This window comes from Acipenser ruthenus, chromosome 22, assembly GCF_902713425.1.
Source record: "Acipenser ruthenus chromosome 22, fAciRut3.2 maternal haplotype, whole genome shotgun sequence".
Classification (NCBI taxonomy): Eukaryota; Metazoa; Chordata; class Actinopteri; order Acipenseriformes; family Acipenseridae; genus Acipenser; species Acipenser ruthenus.
The window spans coordinates 26,390,347-26,405,833 of record NC_081210.1 but is presented as its reverse complement, the minus strand read 5'-3'; positions in this window follow the sequence as shown (position 1 = coordinate 26,405,833).

Sequence of the window (15,487 nt, the reverse complement as noted above, 5' to 3'; positions counted from 1 at the left end):
TAGAATTCAACTAAAGGCAGAATTGTATTTTCCATACCAGTGGTACTCGAAGCAACTGGAAACTAATTTGGCATAGCTAAAGCCACAGTGCAGAGGCTAACACAGGTAGCTGCTGCAATATTCAGCAGAACATGGAAATGTATTTATTTCACGTGACTAATCAGCAGTCAAATCTAAATGAACAGCTGGGTTTTTGTATGTCCACTGAGCCATAGACATCAGGTACAGTACTGTATCAGAAAATAAAGACACCTTCTGAGCAGACCTGGGACAAATATTGCTGTATTTGATATTTTATTTGTAAACACTAACTATTTCAAATAGTTGAAATATTTAAATATATATGCTCAAATAAATCACTTTTGTTTTTAAATATTCAAATATTAATTGAACAAAGTCAAATATTACTTGCAAAGCAAATATTTAAATTGTTTTGCAGAAAACAAATACTATTTGGAAATATTTAAATATATGTAAGTTATTTGAATATATATATATATATATATATATATATATATATATATATATATATATATATATATATATATATATATATATATATATAACGCAGTCATTTTGCTCTAGCGACAACAGCTGTACACATATTTGCTAAATAGGGTGCTCAGTGTTTCTTATAAAGAGCGGTGAAAGTTTGCAAGTTTAGCAATGCTCCAAATGATAAATGAAAGCCAGGGTGAAACTTGTGAAAGTTTGTGTTTCTGATTTAACAATAGATGCATTAGAATCTCGGAGGGAGTTGGTAAAAAGGTAACATCTATTGTCACAGTAGCTCCATTAATAGAAGGCTTGAAGAGGAAGCTTCTGCGGTTAATAGTTTGAAGAGCACACTTGTTATGACAAATTTCCCCACCGACTTTCCCTTGAGCTTAGCATTCTTGTTGGCAGAGAATCAATGTTCTGTTGTTACAGTGTTAGGTGTAATCATTAGAGGAGTCAGGAAGCGGCCGAGTCACATCGAACATGCCTGTCCTTTTTTAGCAATTTTTCATAAACGAATAGCAGTCCAACTCCCGAGAGTGCATGCAAAGCTAGCATGCTGCATCACGTCAGACCAGTCCTATTTACCTGACATTGTAAGCTTGTTTGTTCTAAATCTGGAAATGCCTCCACACATCATACAGACATATGCCATGGCTTTGCAGGTCAGCTTGGGTGCACAGTATCCACCTAAACTGCTACATTCTAACAATGCATGGTGTCAGGGCTAGTTTACTGAACCACAACACACCCACAAAATGTTTGAAAAGGTCAAGGGTACTATTTGTATGTATACAATATGCATGAGTTCTGCCACTACATGAAAAACCCTGAGACTAAAGGGTTGGAAGCCATCTTACCACAATATACTGTACACTGTACCTGTTACTTCAGAAACACTTCTTAATGCTTGTCCTGTTTAACCTACCTTGTGGTAGGCTTTAGTGTATGATTGGAGCCACAAGGCTGTGGTGTAGGGCTGTGGCTCTGTTCAAAAGCTGCCTAATTTAAAATATCACAATTAACAATTGTTTAATATATGTATGAGTTGATCACTGGAAAGGAGTTTAATTATCTGGTGTAAAACACTCAAAGCTTTGATGTGTAAGTAGCGGTTTGAAAAATATAGCCTTATACGTCCCCATGTGTTGCTACAACTGTTTAAATAACGTACCTGTCATTTCTCTTTTCATTGTTAACATCCTGACAACTTTTTGCACTTATAACTTAAAGTCTGTTTCAAAGCTCTTTTCGCTGATAGGTGAAATGGTAGCTGTATTAGTGCAGAGATGATAGACAAAGAGAAGGAGAGGTGATACCTTTTATTGGACTAACTTGAAAGTTTGTGGTTGATTTTTGTTTAGTTAGTCCAATTAAAAGTTCTTTTCAAAATGGCTACTCCAGTGCACTGGGCTTTGAGATCTTTCCTCTAAATCACTGTAGGAAGAGATGTGGAGTAGTGGTTAGGGCTCTGAGCTCTTGAGCAAGGTACTTTACCTAGATTGCTCCAGTAAAAACCCAACTGTATAAATGGGTAATTGTATGTAAAAATAATGTGTAAAAAATAATGTCATTGTATGTAAAAATAATGTGATATCTTGTAACAATTGTAAGTCGCCCTGGATAAGGGTGCCGGCTAAGAAATAAATAATAATAATAATAATTAACAAAAAAAAAAAAAAAACACATCGCCACATAATGGGTTGTTATTGCTGTGTTTGACAATGTGGGCAATAATCCTTACATTATCAGTGCACTAGCATACATAAGCATAATAAGCAACTCTATGATAACTGACACATGTGGCACCATATTCGCCCCTAAAGAAATTGCTTGAGTCACAAGAAGGGAGCAGACCTATTAGAGTTTAAGCATGCTTTCTAACTAGAACCCCATACAGTATATAACATTGCTTCAATGTTAAAAGCTATTTCATCTAGCTCTGCTCTTTTGTTTTTGTAGACCCATCATCTACACTGCGTGCTGCCCTTTCCCGAAAGACATGTCATAAAGAAAAAAACATTTTTTAAAACGATTTTCCTTATAGTTCGCAATTTATATGCTCTTCATGTCTCAATGCCATCTGGTGACAGCCACTGAAGTCTGTACCACAGAGGTGTCCAGTAATTGCAAATTTCAGATAGGGGAAAAATGGATTGCTAATTTACCTTAAAGCACTTCCACTGAGCTGCTGCTCTGAAAACAGAACAGATGGAGTCTTCTTGACAACATAGTTCTATTTCTCTGTTCCTTTAAAGGCTCAGCCAGTGCACTGCCAAATATTGCAAGTGCACCCCCTAATGGAGTTTTTGAGATGAGATAAGGTAATACATTAAGGAATCCGTGCAGTGTTTTTTCTTACATGGGGTTCAAAAGACTGTTTCCAATTAAAGTTAAGTGCTTGTTGGCATTACATTTAAAAGTGACATTAATATTTAAAAAGAATAACGTTGTAGATTGCTTAAAGGAATCATATTCAGAAAGAAAATGGCATATGTTTGCCTTTATGCAGACAATCATGAGGGTTTAAGTCGACTGACTGTTATGGTTTAAATCAATTGTGAGGACTCTCAAAGTCATGACTCTGTATTCTGACAGCATTGCATTTTCACATGTTCCTCTCTCAAAGCACAACCAAACTAATTCGATTTTATCTCATGATAAATGCTTATAAACTCCATTTTGTCCCCTTTTTTCCCATACCCATGTTTGTCAGCCCTATAAGAATGACAAAATTAAATCATAATGCAAGATGACAATATTCTCTGACTACAAAAAAGATGTGATTAAACCAACACTAGGATCGATATAATATTGACCTAAAGGGTGCAAATTGAAAGCTCTTAAAGGGTCACCTTGAAAACACCTAGACATTGGATATTAACTATCTCCTTTCTATATTTGCAACCCATTACTTAAAGGGAATCTCAATTAGGAACATAATTACATTGTATGAACTGACTCTGTTGTTAAGTATGTTTACCCGCCCAGTATTTTAACCACATATTCTGATAAACAGTTATGTAATGTATGTACAGCTATGGCCAAAAGTTTTGCATCACCTAGAATTTTAGGATTGAGCCATAATAATAAAAATGATATTGAAAAAGTCTACCGGAAGCCATAATAGTAGTACAACATCTCATGTTCGATTTTTCAATTGTTGTCAGTTTTTCGTTAAGTATATGGAAAACTACACAGCAGTGTGTAATTCAATTTGTTGACATGACATTATTCAGCAGGTTTCATGTGACTTTATGAAGCACAATTATTTAATTCTATAGGGTGATGCAAAGCTTTTGGCCATAGCTGTAGGTATTACTATTAGAAGCATTGTTAGAAGTATATTTCAGTTTTAACTTCACATCATTCCTCTTACTTTCCTCACACATATCATATTGTATGGATATGAATTTAATATCCTGCTTTCAAGTCAAACAAATTGCATTGCATGCCTACAGTATGACAGTTGCTTCTACCTTGTGTGATGTGCATGAAGCACAACATTAGCTTATGGGCCCACATATTGTATTTAGGTACTGTAGACATTGTGATAGGATTATACAATACTCACAACTGGGAGAGATGGGAGAAGCACTGCAGTTCAATATGACTAGTTAATAATATGCATAAAGATGCACCAATACTATATTGTTGGTATTAAAAATATATATAATCCATTAATCATGTTTTCATAATTTACCCATCACTATGCAACTATTAATAAGTATAAGCATTATGTGTTTTTGGTTCATAACCTCAATCTAGCATGTGAATCTGGAATGATGTGCTAAGAATCAGAGTTCTAATTCCACAGGCAGCTACAAAAGCCTACCACTAATTATTTATGCATTTCCTGCCCAGGGGGTTTACTGAAAATATCCAGTGTCAAAAAACACATCCACCCTATAGCCCTAAATTATCCATCATAAACAGCATAGTGATTCTTAAAAACTAAAAGCAATTCATCAACTAGACACAGTACAAACCAATAAAAAAATATGTATCCTACTATTTTTCAGAAGTCTCTTATGAAATAAAAAACAGTTAAAGTATTCTGAAACCAAGCCGATATCCATGAGAGACCAAGTTTAGAATTTTAATCATGTCACTAAAACAGCTTGAATTTGTGCAAATACACGCTGAATAATATGTCAGTGTTGTGTAAGTGTGTTAGAAACGGCTTCGCACTTTGTTCTGTTACAGCTGTTCTGTTACAACTTCCATGAATAAGTCAATTAATAGTATCATTGTTCCCAGACAAATTACATTGTGCTACTATAAAGCTATTTCACAGTGGTAAAAGCAAATACTGCAGGGGAAAAAAATGAACACTATAATATACAGAGAAAACCTCCCTGCTGTTCAAAGTTTTTTTTAATATATTTTGGAAAACATCTAAGACTATGCAAAAAATAAAATCTTTCTTTTTACAAAAACCTATAATTATGTTATGTAAGTTATGTTATATAAGCAAAACATGTAGATGTATTCAATGAAATGCTGTCAGAATGAAGCATCTAAAAAAAAGAGAAAGAACAGGTTCCTTCTTTGTGATTCTGTGATTAAATATGCAACGACTTAAGGGTTTCACATTCTGAGGTATGAGTTATAAGGCATTGTGTATCCTACTTGTATTGTCATTGACAAGTATAGAAAATTAAAAACATGATAGAGTGCAGACAAGCTCTTTACCAGTAAACCAAGGCATACATCCTGGTTCACTGATTCATCATGTTGACTATAACATAAATACAAAACACAACTTTAATTAACCACTGATCTTGTGAGACCTCATGTCTACACACATATTTCAGCCTAGGGACGAAAAGCTTTCTAGACCAAATAAGTTTATTATATTTGGAATTTCTAAGTCTCCTTGCCAAGCCAAGTTGGTAAGGTTCAGGACTCCAAAAGGGTGTTAATGTGTCCAGGAGGTGATAAGAGAGAAGTGTGAAGTCCCCCACAGAGCTCCTCAACCCAACCTGTCCCATCCCCATCATGAGGGAAAAGAAGCATTAACAGCAGGCCTGCATCTGTCTTGACATCCAGGTGACCTTGGAAAGGCCAGTCACAACAACTCCAGGCCGCTCAGCCCAATAGGCACCGTAGTCTGAAGATATTATACTCAAAGTATTATCAAATCATACTGGTTGGGATAAACAAGGACAGAATATATTTAAAATGCACACTCCTTAGGCTAAGATGCCAAGTCTATCTTGAATAGATGTTATAGATGTAACAAAAACACATAGGACTATGGATTTGACTGTAGCAGGCAGTAATTACATACTTCTGTTAATACATGTAATACATGACATACTTCTGTTAATACAAATTAAGCATTATTAGCTTTTGTTAATACCTTTATACATAACTAAGCATTATTAGCTTTTGCCCTCCACCAGGTTTGGCGGGTTGTGAAACATTTAGCGTGAAGAACTCCCTTTCTAATATCCTGTAGCCTCTTTTTTTGTAAGTTATCACATCTGATTTCTGAGAATAGTTGGATGATTAGGCTAATACATTTCAATAAAACACCTATATTTTGTTAGTGATATGTAGAGTATTTTTTACCTGAGGAATACCTACAAGAACCAACTGGATAGTCCAGTTTTAATTGTTTGAAATGTGTCACAACATATAAAATTAACAACTGGTATCTTAAAATGAATACAAGTCTGATCATTTGGATGGCACCAGATGGATTTTGTCTAATATTGGAATTGAAATATTATACAGTGCATTTCTGCTTGTACAATATAACCTGAAAGACATATCATAATAGCTAAGGCATTTAAACCAAAATGGTCCATTTCTTAATTAACATGTAATTGTGCATACATCAAAGGCATGTCAAAGGACCCTAGAAGCAATAGTGTGACTGAAGTGTCTGTAGCACCATTGGCTTCCCACACAAGTCAGCTATAGAACCTATTTACCCAGCGTAGGATAGTTTTCAGCAGAATAATGTGGTAAATTGAAAAGTGACTCTAAAAAAAACTACTGACATATCATCATGTGCAGACTGGGAATATGTATTTCTGTAATATATATATATATATATATATATATATATATATATATATATATATATATATATATATATATATAGATATATATATATATATATAGATATATATATATATATATATATATATATATATATATATATATATAATTGCATACAGGTCTTCGATATCTCTGCTCTTTCACTGTAAATCTCCGTGTTTATAGGATAATAATTGCAGAAAAATTTCCAGTCTGCTTGGGCTTGCAATCTTTTCAAAGAAAGATCTTTGGCTTTTGTCTTGGGTCTTGGGTCTTGGGAATTATTTTGCACATGTTGGAAACCAATCATTAATAGAGCCCCAGTTTCATTGTGAAGGAAACTTCCCAACATTTTGGTATTAGGTACACAAGGGAGTGCAGCTTTAAAATAAACTAAGAGACGTTTTTTTTGCCTTAAAACAAGATGGAGAGCTCGGGGGTCAAGCTTAATGCTACAACTCTGAGCAGCTACTGCTAACTGGCAGCCCCTGAACAGCAATAGTGTCTAACACAACACAGTATCAGCACAAATTATCTTTGAGATAACATAGTTCCAAACCCTTCTTTAAGCAGGACAAATATTACCAATTCTCCAACTGGGAATGTGTGCATTGAGAAAAGCTGGATGAATCAGCTCTCAAGCCTTTCTCTAAGATGGGCATTATTTGTTTCCTTATTTTGTTCTCTGTGTTCCAAGACTCCTCGGGTGGATATTATAATCTATTCAATCTCTTTCATCCATAACTAGTCATACACATTTTTACAGATTTTATGCTGAAGAGAATGTTTGCTCCAAAGAGCTCACTTCTCTATTATTCAGAATGGTTATCATATGTTTCACAGAGAATGTGATTCATTATTATTATGAAAAGAGTGTCTTTTAAGATATCCTTCTCAACTGTTTATTGACGTCGTTCCTCTTACTCTTTTTGACAATTAAAGTAATGTTAACATTCAACTAGGCTACATACCATCCTACCAGACAGTATTGTATATAATCTAGGATGTACCTGAAGCAAAGACATACCTACTGTATCTATTCAGTATTACTACATTAAAGGAAACCAGTACATACACTCTAGCAGCTGCTATTAAAGAGCAAAATACAGTTTAATTACAGTATATTCATTTTAAGAGTTATTTAATAATTATGATTTTGCCACAGCAGTGCACTGCTGTCAGAGCAGATTGTTATGAGATAATGAGTGTGACTAATACATATAGCGTCTATTATACTTACTGTGTGTATTTACCTGGATTTCTAAACAATTCCTCTGAAATGAAAAGACACAATTGGTAAATTATTCGCTCAGTAATACAGGCTAGTGATCATACTATAGTTAATTCACCTTTATCATCAGAGTTTTTTAAAAGTTACAGTACATTCTCGGAACAGACTTAACGTATAACCAACAAAACCCTCTCCGGTATTAATTATTGTCAGGATTTTGACTTTAAATTTCATTTGTTTTAATAATTTTAGCTCAATGCATTGGCTAGACTGACATTCAAGACTGATATTTGTGTCCATTTTCTGGGTATGACCACCCTTTCAAAGCACACTCCAAAAGTACGCACAATGCTGTAAAATGATACCAAGGACACTCATTGAACAAGTGCAAACATTTGAAGGACTTCAGCCAATAGCTAATAGGAATGTCCTCAAGAATTGTGGCTCACGTTCTTTGTGGCAGTTTACCTCATTCTCAGGAGGAAGCAAAGGCTATTATTAAAGTTGCAGCTGATGAGATGCTTCAACAAAGGATCAATAATGCTCTTGTGTTTGGCTGACCTGAGTGACACATTCAGAATTAGAGATGGGCACAGAGGGAGCTGTTTGTGCTTTAATGAAATGCAAGAAGGCTCACCATTTACTGATGATATCAAAGGACCATTTCATTGTATTCTGCATTCATGTGGGCGAACAATAGTTGCAATTGTGGACTTTTACTTTGTGCGTAGAAGTTGACTTTTGCTTTGAGCTGTTTAAGGCACCTTTACATCATGAAAATACAGTAGTACCAATTGTGTCGCTACATTTGCCAGGCTTCTCTAGCTTCAAGTCTCTTGCTACTAATTAGACTAATTGGGGGGGAAATGAACAAGGTTGGTTAGTGGGTTGTATAAGCCAAAGAATAAGGCAAATGTAATAATGAAAATAATAATAAAAAACCAGCTGACACAATAAAATATGCATTGCTGTCTTCTTTTAAAGTGGTCTGCTTCAGACAAACAATAAACACATTCTGTTTGCTGTCGCTTTTAATTCTCACTGCCACAGTAGTCAATATTACCTGTCAATTGTGTGCTAAATGTGTTGTCATATTTTCAACAGAAAGTTGCAGCAAATCTAAACTCATGAATGGCTTTACCACAGGTGACTGAATATGTTGCTAAAGGGAATATTTTATATTAAAATGCTAGCAGATATCCCCAATTAAAATACATACATTTACCATGCTTTGCTAGTTTTTTATTTTATCATGCTATACCAAGTTTACCTGTGTTTTACCATGTTTTGATATAGTACCGTGTAATGCAGAACAATGCACTGTAGACAAGTCTGTCTGCAGGCCTGCTGCAAAGCTGGGTGCAGCAGTCAGCTATAATATTAAGAAAGGCACAGTTTATCTTTAACAGGTTACAGCATCAACCCAATAAGACTGTGTGTAGTGACCAGTGAGTGTGGGTGTGATCGTGCAATTTTCCAGATTATTGCTGCTAATGGGCTTCCAGCAGAAGACACCCTTTGCTGTCTCCTTTGTCTGACCACAATAACACTCCAACCTGAACAGGTGGTGACCCTCATCAGACCCTCATCAAAAATCAACTGACCTCATCTCTTCTCACTGAACCATCTATTCAAGTTTCACCTCTTTGAAATGACTTTGATATTGGACTTTATGTATCTATGTATGTATGTGTATGAAATTCCAGATAATTAATGCTGGATCCACATATATAAAATCTAGTAATTAAATATTTGCCAAAAGCATTTGAGCATGTGTTGAAAAAAAAAAAAAAAACAAAAAAAAACACAGGGACCCTTATGCAATGATCATGCATGTCTGCATGTATAATCTCTCAGTTTGTGCTTATTGTGTTCGATTATGAGGATCCTCTGTAAGTACATGCACCGTTGTTTATTTTCATGAACAGGAAAACTATATATTGCAATAAAACCAAATTCTTCATGGATGTTGCTGTCAAGAAAGTGCCAAGAATGCATGTTTCCTATACAAACTCTCCTTGGTGTTCGACACTCGATCCAAAGCACTGCCTGTTCCTCAGCAATGAATCATGCTCTTTATAGTACATAGATAAACTGGGAACTATAATCACCGGTGAGTTACTTTATTTTTAGGTGAAGGATTAGAAACAGGGCTATAATGAAAGCGAAGGGGAATGTAGCTAAGTCCTGGAGGTGGAAGCCAGCCTAATGTGGATCAGTATGTAGGAGGCTACATGCTTATAATACTGTACAGATATTAACTATCCAAAGTTCTCTAGATCACTTATATTGAAATATACAGACTGTGACTCTATGTATACCATTATTTGAGATTACATTAGTTTTTAGTTTTTCTTTTAACATATTTACAGATGATTCATAAATGTTCTGGCGGCGCAATTCACTGAATGAATATGAAAAGCATAAAATGAAAATAATTGTACTAAATGCCATCAGGCAGCTCATTATTTCACCACACTTCAAAATGAACAGCAGCATTACTTAAACTAATCCACATTTACAACTGTTCTAACTACAACATAATCCTTTACATGATTCATTTCCATTCAAAACTTTCTCTTAAAATGAATATATACAGTATACAGTATATTGTGACTTTCCATCACTCTTCTGAAGACATCTACAGTACACTAGCGGTCTCTGCATATTGAAATGACTTGTGAAGACATTTCAAAGCTGTTACTGTGGCTGGGCTCACATGCTAGAACTTTTTCCCCTTTGGTAGAAGCTAATTGGTGATACACGCCTATGGGCTTGCTTGCATTTCAGTGCAGTGGGTTTCAAACACTGTAATTACAGTAAGGCCACACACACAGCACAAACAGTCAGCTGAATCAATACAATAACTCAATTAAACCAGTATCTAAAGAGTTTCAGGACCGCTTCTCGTAATCCACAATGTAGCAGATTAAGGTTTTGCGTTTACCTTGTGAAGATGTTGTGTTGTTTTCTAGGTTGTGTGTGTGTGTGTGTGTGTGTGTGTGTGTGTGTGTGTGTGTGAGTGCGTAGTTTTCCAGATGATATGTTGCCTTAGATTGCATAAGTACATTTCTGCATTGTAATTAAGTTTGACAAAGTTATGTTTGTAGATCGATGATTTTTTCCCCCTCGTTTTAGCAACACGGATGACAAAATATTCATAATTTATTAGCCTAAAGTTTAGATAAAGGGAAAAAAGGTAGTTATATTAACAGTTCATAAGATTAGGTTAAGTAAATATTGAAATGAAAGCTATTCCAGGAGAATCCTGTACATGTGTTCCACTTTTTTTGGTTAAGACCAAGGAAATTCCAGGAGGACAGAGTTATTGGAGCTGACATGACTGATCAGTTGAAGCGCTATAAATACCGCTGGAGGCAAGGCTGCTCCCAGAGAAGGTAGTTTAAGCACTGATGTGCTCTCTTTGTTTGTAGCTGCTTCTGGAGCTATGGATGTTCCATTAAAATGCCCTCCTGGATAAATTGACAACCTGCAGTATCCTGTTGATTTTATCATTCATATACAGACGTGCTCAAATTTGTTGGTACCCCTCCACAAAAACGAAGAATGCACAATTTTCTCTGAAATAACTTGAAACTGACAAAAGTAATTGGCATCCACCATTGTTTATTCCATATTTAATAGAAATCAGCCTTTGCTTTTGATTTTTTATTCAACATAATATTGTAAATAAGAAAACAAATGAAAATGGCATGGACAAAAATGATGGGACCGCTAACCTAATATTTTGTTGCACAACCTTTAGAGGCAATCACTGCAATCAAACGTTTTCTGCACCTGTTAACAGGTAGTTTGGCCCACTCTTCCTGAGCAAACTGCTCCAGCTGTCTCAGGTTTGATGGGTGCCTTCTCCAGACTGCAAGTTTCAGCTCTTTCCATAGATGTTCAATAGGATTCAGATCAGGACTCATAGAAGGCCACTTCAGAATAGTCCAATGTTTTGTTCTTATCCATTCTTGGGTGCTTTTAGCTGTGTGTTTTGGCTCATTATCCTGTTGGAGGACCCATGACCTGCGACTGAGACAGAGCTTTCTGACACTGGGCAGTACGTTTCGCTCCAGAATGCCTTGATAGTCTTGAGATTTCATTGTGCCTTGCACACTTTCAAGGCACCCTGTGCCAGGCGCAGCAAAGCAGCCCCAAAACATAACCAAGCCTCCTCCATGTTTCACTGTAGGTATGGTGTTCTTTTCTTTGAAAGCTTCATTTTTTCATCTGTGAACATAGAGCTGATGTGACTTGCCAAAAAGCTCCAGTTTTGACTCATCTGTCCAAAGGACATTCTCCCAGATGGATTGTGGCTTGTCAATATGCATTTTAGCAAATTCCAGTCTGGCTTTTTTATGTTTTTCTTTCAAAAGTGGAGTCCTCCTGGGTCTTCTTCCATAGAGCCCACTTTCGCTCAAAAAGCGACGGATGGTGTGATCAGAAACTGACGTACCTTCACCTTGGAGTTCAGCTTGTATCTCTTTGGCAGTTATCCTTGGTTCTTTTTCTACCATTCGCACTATCCTTCTGTTCAATCTGAGGTCGATTTTCCTCTTGCGGCCGCGCCCAGGGAGGTTGGCTACAGTTCCATGGACCTTAAACTTCTTAATAATATTTGCAACTGTTGTCACAGGAACATCAAGCTGCTTGGAGATGGTCTTGTAGCCTTTACCTTTACCATGCTTGTCTATTATTTTCTTTCTGATCTCCTCAGACAACTCTCTCCTTTGCTTTCTCTGGCCCATGTTCAGTGTGGTGCACACAATGATACCAAACAGCACAGTGACTACTTTTCTCCATTTAAATAGGCTGAATGACTGATTACAAGATTGGAGACATGTGTGATACTAATTAAAGAAACTAATTAGTTTGAAATATCACTATAATCCAATTATTTATTATCTTTTCTAAGGGGTACCAACAAATGTGTCCAGGCCATTTTAGAATATCTTTGTAGAATAAGCAATAATTCATCTCTTTTCACAGCTTATTTGCTTTATTCTATGACATACTAAAGGCATGCAAGTATAAATGATAAAATAGCTTTTAATTTCATCACTTTTCAGGAGGAATGAAACATTATTTCAATGAGCTGTAAGGGTACCAACAAATTTGAGCACGTCTGTATATACACTACCTGTCAAAAGTTTTAGAACACCCCCCATTTTTCCAGTTTTTATTGAAATTTAAGCAGTTCAAGTCCAGTGAATAACCTGAAATCGTACAAAGGTAAGCGGTAAACTGCCAGAGGTTAAAAAAAAAGTTTAGGTTACCAAAAACTGAAAAATAATGTACATTTCAGAGTTATACAAAAAGGCCTTTTTCAGGGAACAAGTAATGGGTTAACAACTTACAGCTGTTCTGCAGCAATGGAAGTAAATTAAGCCTTGAAAGTTGATGCTAACAATTCCTACAGGTGTCCCAACTTTTGTTGATTGCTTCCACAAACCCTCTGTCTGTATAAAAGCAGTGTTGGAACAGACTGTGTTACTACACCCTCTTAAGCATTATTTGGACAGTATTGTACTGCAGGAAGTAGTATATTGCTCTCATAATGGCGAGAAAAAGGCAATTAACAAAGGAAGACAGACAGACCATTATAACCCTTAAAAGTGTAGGTCTTTCCTTTAGAGAAATTGCAAAGAAAGGCAAGGTGTCAGTGAGTACAGTTTCCTACACCATCAAAAGGCACTTGGAAACTGGAGGAAACTCTGACAGGAAGAGGTCTGGCAGACCCAAAGCCACAACAGAATCAGAAGACAAGTTTCTGAGAGTCAACAGCTTGTGTGATAGGCGGCTCACAGGACAACAGCTTCAAGCACAGCTTAACACTGGTCGAAGTAAGCAAGTCTCAGTTTCAACTGTGAAGAGAAGACTTCGAGCTGCAGGTTTGACAGGTTGAGTGGCAGTAAGAAAGCCATTGCTAAGATGGCAAATTAGAAAAAGAGGCTTGCCTGGGCCATGAAGCACCACCAGTGGACTACTGAAGACTGGAAGAAGGTCTTATGGACCGATGAATCAAATTTTGAAATCTTCGGTTCATCACGCAGGGTTTTTGTACGCCGTCGAGTAGGCGAAAGTATGGTTCCTCGGTGTGTGACACCAACTGTCAAACATGGAGGAGGAAGCGTGATGGTCTGGGGCTCTTTTGCTGGATCCTGAGTCGGCGACTTGCACAGAGTGAGTGGCACCCTGAACCAAAACTGCTACCACAGCATTTTGCAATACCCTCTGGTATACGCCTAGTTGGTCAGGGGTTCATCCTACAGCAAGATAATGACCTAAAACATACCTCCAGGCTATGTCAGAACTACCTTAGAAGAAAAGAACAAGACGGTAGGCTTCAAATCATGGAATGGCCAGCACAGTCTCCAGACTTAAACCCCATCGAGCTGGTTTGGGATGAACTGGACAGAAGGGTGAAAGCAAAGCAACCTACAAGTGCAACAGTGTTTGGAAGAACTTTCTGAACAATATTTGATTTCCATTGTAGAAAGAATGCCACGAGTGTGTTCGGCTGTTATATCTGCAAAAGGTGGCTACTTTGGTCAAAAATTTAGATTACATTTTGTTAAACAAAACAATTCCATGATTTCTTTTTTATCTCCAATTGTTTATTTGTTCTATGCTTTAATTTCAGAGTACATTGAGACATTAAAATGCGTAAATTTCAATAAAAACTGGAAAAATGGAGGTGTTCTAAAACTTTTGACCGGTAGTGTATATATATATATATATATATATATATATATATATATATATATATATATATATATATATATATAAAATATTCAGCTGTACATACTGTACAGTGCCTTTCAACACCCTTTTCACAAATCCTGCCCCAATACTTTCTGAAGGTCTGTTTGCTTTAACTTGGCAAGTATACATTAAGTTCCATGTAATTTAAAAACCATCTCATATCTAAACATATTTTTAATCTTATACTGTAAGAGGAATGCAATTAATTTTTTTTTTTTTTTTTACATTGCTAAATGAGAATGCCTAATATATACTGAGGGATGTTTGAGTTTACTGAACATATCTTTTGATATACTCAGTCACTTGATGAACCAGTCCCCTTTGGCAATCCTTTGAAGGCTTTTAAAGTAAAATTATTCAACTTCTTTGTCACAGGAAGTACAGAAACAGGCAAGCCATGAGTACACAATTCAAAGTAAAACATTTTCCAAACCCTGACAGCTGCTCATTTAAAATATCTTTGTTCTTTTTTTACCCCTGGACTTTCGATCAAGTGAAAATCATTCTGAAGTCTTGTCATTTGGAGGCCCGTATGTGTCCATTGAGAATATATCTGTTTATCCACCAATAGATATGAAGCTAGCAAAACAAACAGCCCTGTTACCATAAAGGAAATATGTAGGACTGACATATATTAGGTATTGCCAGTACCATCCATATCATTGACCTGTTGTATACAGGGGCATCTTTTTAATGGAATAGAAGATACTAAAGCAGTGCAGAATGTATCAGAAGATTCCTAATGAAAACTGAAGCTAGTACACAGGTGGCTTTTACTGGCTAGTCAGTTGCCTTGGAAACGGTTGATGTGAAGAGGTCATTTCTGTTACTTTGCCATCTTCAGACAACAACTACCTACAGTATGTTCTATTTACAGTTGTTTAAATATAGAGTGTGTGACAGCTAGTACATTATATATATATATATATATATATA